Raw genomic sequence first — 6,213 nt, forward strand, 5'->3', positions numbered from 1 at the left:
GCGTTCCCAATGGACGGTCGTGATTGCATAGTATTTTGTTAGGATGGGGAGGTCAGGTATTTTGACCTTCACGTTCGCGAAAAGTCCTCGCGTCCGTGTAGGCTTAGGTGGATGATGCACAGCGATCGCGTCTCTATAGTCGCATTCACGTAGAGGCTTCTGGAGGTAGCTGGTGATTTGTTCTTCGCGATTCCAGCTATCGCGAAAGGGACCACTAGGCAGACTCATTAAATATTTCACTTCGAAGGTTTTAGTTGTTTTATCATATTTTGAGATCTAGAGCTCGAATTTGGGCGATTTTGGAGGGAATTTTCACGATTTATATTAGGGTAAGTATTTTCGACTCGGATTTATTTATTATTTGTGATTCCAACCTTGTTTTTAGCATTTTTGATGAATCTAAGTGAGAGAAATTAGAAATTTTGGCAAAACTTTTCGAAAAGTAATAATTGATGATTTGAGGGTCGATTTTAGGTTAGATTTGGATGAAATACATATATTTGGACTCATATTGGAATGAGTGTTCAGAATTTGTGAGTCTTGTCGGCGCGCGTTGACTTTCTGGGTTGACTTTTTGATTTTTATTCAAGATCAAAGCTTTATTGTTTGGGGTTATTTTATATGGTTGTTATTTATGTTATTAAGTTATTTTGGCTAGATTCGAGCCGTCCGAGGTTGATTCACGCGGGAAGGGACTTTTAGAGTACTGATTTGGCTTGTTTGAGGTAAGTATCTTGCGTAACCTTGTGTAAGGGACTACCCCTTAGGATTTAAACTTATTGCTTATCCATGTTATATGAAAAGCGACGTGTACATGAGGTGGCGAGCGTGTAGACGAGCGCTATGTGTGGCTTTATGATCGGGTTGGACCGTAAGCTATTAATATGCCTTAATTTGATAAAATAACTTATATGGAACATACTTACACAACTTTGTGATTTTATGATCAGGATCGCTACATTTGGCTTAGCCATAGTCATGCTTTATTGTTAAGCACCCCTCCGTACTTTTACTTTATTGTCATGTCCTTGTGTACTTTGCTGGTAGATGTGAGCTTATACCGTGATAAATCTTTGGTATTATTATATTTGTGATATTGTGGCACATGTGAATATGTTGTATAGATTGATTGTTGTAGTGCAGAGTATAAGGGTTGAATTTCACTGTTTGTTGATTGTGTGGAGCGATACAGGTGGGTATTATGATAGTATGTGGGCGGAGCGATACGTGTGGCTATTGTGATATTATCAACGCATAACGATACGGGTGGCTATTGTAATATTGTCTGGGCGGAGCAATACGGATGGCTATTGTGATATTGTTTGGGTGGAGCGATACGGGCGGCTATTGTGATATTATCTGGGCGAAGCAATACATGTGGCTATTATGATATTGTCTAGGCAGAGCGATACAGGTGGCTATTGTGATATTATCTGGGTGGAGCAACACGGGTGGCCATATTTGTAGCGATAAAAAGTAGGCATGAGGTGTTATTTGTGTGTGTTTTTTTATGATGACTTATTGTTGAAACTGGGCCTTTACTTGTATTGAATTTTACCACTTAGTTTTGATGGTTACTGCTACTGTATTCTGCTATATTTTTCTTGTCAATCTTTGATTTATTGCACATGTCATTCTGACTAGTGGGTATCACATGACTTGAACCTCGTCACTACTTCATCGAGGTTAGTCGTAATACTTACTGGGTATTGACCGCGGTGTACTCATACTACGGTTCTGCATATTTTTTGTGCAGGTTCAGGTGTTGGAGGTAGCGGACCCTAGCAGTGAGAGCTTCTTTGATCATGGGGATTCAAGGTAGAGTTGTTTGATCGTCACAGTCCCTTGGAGTCCTTTCCTTATATTTTTACTGTCAATTTCTCTATCCAAACAATATTATATTTTGAGATATTTCTATGTATTGGTTAGAGCTCTGACTATATAATATCTAGTTCTAGGAATATGTAGTAATTATCGCCGTGTTGGCTCGTATTAAGTTTATTTCCGCATTTACACTAAACTTTGTTTCATTATATCATGTCTTTATGGATCTAAAAATTGATAAGTTATCGGCTTACCTAGTTTTAGAGATTAGGTGCCATCATGACCCCTATGTCGGGAGTTGGGTCGTGACATAAGTTATTATAAAAATTGGTCATTCATATACCAATATTAGCCAATTAGCTATTTGTAGCCAAAAAAGGTCAATTTTTCGCTTCCTTTTGAGTGTTGTTGTTGGAATAGATTAGGTACATCTTAAGGAGTTTGAACTCAGTTTTGGGATGATTTGGTGGAGTTTTGAAGTGATTTGAATTGAAAATACAAAGTAGAAGATTAATATGGAAAAAGATATATGTGTATCACGTTGGTATTATTTGTGTATGAATTGGGTATAACATGTATATCCATGTATATTTGTGTGTGAGATACATGCATGATACATATTGGATACATGTGTCGTAGAAGATTTTTTCAAACTCCATTTTAACTACGAATTTTGATACCAAACCATTCCAAATCACCTCCAATCTTGCTTAAATCTTGTATATTGCCTCATCTATTTGTTTTCGACGAATTTCAGCCATACCCATTAAAACAAACCTTTTTTGCCTAAATTCCTTTTTAATATTTTATATCATTGATAATGATTTCTGACTTCAAACTAGTCTAATTCACCTTCAAACTTCCTCAGATTGTGTATATTATTTCGTTTATGTATTTTCAACAAATCGCAACAATACCTATGGAGAGAAATTTTTTTTTGCTTATGTTTTTTGAATGTTGTATATCAATAATATTTTTTCTTGGCTATTTTTGGTAGCATGACTAAAATGGCTAGTTGTTGGTAAATAGTATCTTTTTTGGTTACATTTCTGTAAGATTACCTAGAAAGATCTAATAGGAGCAAAAGCTATGTATGAGCATAAAATGACGAATCAGAAAGAGATATTTTATTTTCCGTTTTCTGCTATTACTTTTACTTAGAGTTGTCAGATTTGGCACAAACCCAAATGACCCGCCTAATCCGCCCAAGGTTGTGCTGGTTATTGACCCGCTCATTTATTAAACTCAGTCCATCTTGATCCAATCTATCTCAACACATTTAAAGTTAGGCTAATCTTTAACCCAAATTGATCCATAAGCAACTTTGCCAAAATATCTTAGAAATAATTCTTTTTTGTTTGATATATTATATTTGACTATAACAAAAAAAAAATATTTAGTAATTATGCAATTCATAAAAAAAAATAACACATATTAATTAAGGAAATTTTACCTCCTATAGCAAAGCTTTACACCCTATTTATTATAAATAAAAACCCTTTTAATATATTATTTTCTGTAGCTACCTTTTAGTTTTTATAGCAAAATATGTATTTATGGTTACTTCCTACCATTAAGCCATTAAACACTCTCTCTAATATTTTTCTCTCTTATTTTTTATATAAAACTACCTCCTTATTAAACCCTAGCGTATGTTCTTTTCAAACTGATCAAACTAATTTGCTTCTTTCTCGGATGGCAACTCTTGTTGATACATTCCTGGCAGATCTGGACGAATTGTCCTATAATGTTCTTGATGAGGAGAATTTGGATGTTGAACAGGAAGTTGTTGGAGACTTGGCAGACACGTTAGAGCGAAGGGCTCACATGACAGTTGTGAGAGTTCATCCTCTTCATCCTCCACCTGTGTTGGTTCGTAATCATTTTTCTATTAAATCTCCACTGAGAAAAAATCCAAAGCGTGGAAGAGGTGAAAGGAAGTCTAATTCAAGACGACATCGCAAAGTTGGTTCTAGAGAGGCAGTACTTTTTGATTTTCTTTGCCCCCTTGCGGCCGGTTGACAATTCCAACATAAGAGTTATTCTTGTATTCAGATGTACTTATATGTATTCTATAAGGCATACGCTGCTTTTTATTTTGTACAGTTATTTTTTATTGTTGTATTTGGATGTATTTATATGTGTTTGAGTTCATACGACAATATTTTTAAATACATTGTTAGTTCTAATTGTATTCATCTGAATTTTTAACCTACTATATCCATCTGTATTTAAAACAACAATACAAAGAAATACAGTAAAATATTCTCATTATAAATAGAAAATCAATGAATACAACCAATGAAATGTATTTTGATTGTAGACAGTGACTTTTAGATGTACTTAGATGTATTTAGATTTTATTAACATATATTATGAATACAAACATTATACATGCTGTATTTTTTAAAATTCTACCATGAATACATTATACAACTAGCCAGAATACATATCCATACAGTTGGATAGAGCAAATTGGTGAAGAGGTTGTAAGTATATACCACGAAAAAAAGGATGAACTAAATCTCTGAATATTGCTCTATTTTTTTGGGTGTTTTTCGTCTGAGAAATCCTTTCCTTAACTGGATTAATAATTTTGCGTGTTATACTTGAGTTTGTTGAGTCATATTAGGAGTCTATCACGTTAATTGATTCACTTTCCGTTTTTAAACAGTTGGAGAGGCCTATTTTTACGATGTATTCATGAATACATCTCGCGAATACATATGAATACAGCTGATGATAGCTGGTATGCCCTGTTTTTTCGCCTAGTTTTGCTACTGTATTCGTGAATACAGTAGCTTGAATACATCGAATACATTCCATAACAACTGAAAAGTTAGCTATAGGAAGCAATTAAGTAAATGGTAGCTATAACAGATTAATAACCACTAAACAATAGTGGTTTCTGAAAATTTCTCATTAATTAAAGCTCGGTAAGAGTTGGGCGAGTTGGGTTATGATCCACATTTTAGCCCATTTTGATCCAGTCCATCTCAACCGAAATAACTCTTCTCAACCTATTTTGACTCGCTCAAAATCGACTCAACCCGCCCTTTACTTAATCTCCCCTACAAATATAACAATTGATGTTGCTATAGATTTTTGTAATTAAAACTATAAATGGTGATTTACTTCCATGCAGGCGCATTGTCGAAAATATAACATGATTCTAATGCACTTATGAAGCTATAACTATATAAGGAAGTCATTAAAGTCTTGTCCATGATCTCTAGTTGCAAAATCTTTGCACTACAGGATATTATTTTAATTTGTGCTGAATTTTAGGACAGAAGAAAAATCACCTAATAAAAGTTACGATAGACTTGTACAATTATGACATAGTATAATATTATGGAAAAACGTTAAATTATAAAATATCTTTTTAAAATTCTATATTTTTAGTACGAATTAATTTCTTATGCTTTTTATAGTCTTATTAAAGCCCGCTAGTACATTGAAGTTTAATAAAAGTTTCTAAAAAGGAAAACAAAACACTAGACGCAATTAAGACGATTAAAAGTGACCATAAATAGAAAATTTGAAAGAGAGATTTTTAGAGGAAAATATATAAAACATACCTAAAAATATCCTTCCTTTTGTGTATGCCTTGCATTCTTTGTCCTATATATTGGCTATAAGCGCCTCCATATTTCATAACAAAGTGAAATTTAAAAAATAAATCGTCACACCACACAACATGGAAAAGGCTTCAAGAAAGTTGCTGTGCTTATTCACCTTCTGGCTTTTTGTAACTGGTTTGTCCTCTCAATCATGTGCATCAAACTTCATAATCTTTCTTGGGCCATTGCCCGTTCAATGTGTTTCTTTCACGATATGCTATAGTTTCAAGTGTCTTTGGATAGTCTTATAGCCTTAGAAGAAATCATGTTCATCTCGAGATATGTTATTACCCTCTCCGTTTCAATTTAATTTTTTTGCCATAGTTTGACTTGGATCGGAATTTAAGAAAGGAAGACTTTTAATTTATGGTTATCAACATGCCATAACACTTGTGTGGTTATAAGTCTTTTAAAACTTACATCTTAAACATGTCACAACATTTGATAAATTTATTAGTCATATCGAAGTAAAATTTTCTTGTTTGTGCTATATATGCTTAAATTTAACATATTTTTTTTACATTATTTGTCCTTGAAGGTTGAATCAGAAAGAAAAAAAAATTGGACTTTCAATTTTGGAATTCAAACTCTTTATTTTCCGGCTGGTGTATGTAAAAATGTGTAGTGATTTACTATCTTGTGTAATTATTTGCAGGGTTTCATTTCATGAGTGGAATTGCAGAGGCAAGAGGTTCAGGTTCAGCCCAAGGACCACCATCATGTAATTTTAATACAGACTGCCAACCATGGTGCACTTTTTGGCGTG

The sequence above is a fragment of the Nicotiana attenuata genome, unplaced genomic scaffold (genome assembly GCF_001879085.1).
Source record: "Nicotiana attenuata strain UT unplaced genomic scaffold, NIATTr2, whole genome shotgun sequence".
Lineage (NCBI taxonomy): Eukaryota > Viridiplantae > Streptophyta > Magnoliopsida > Solanales > Solanaceae > Nicotiana > Nicotiana attenuata.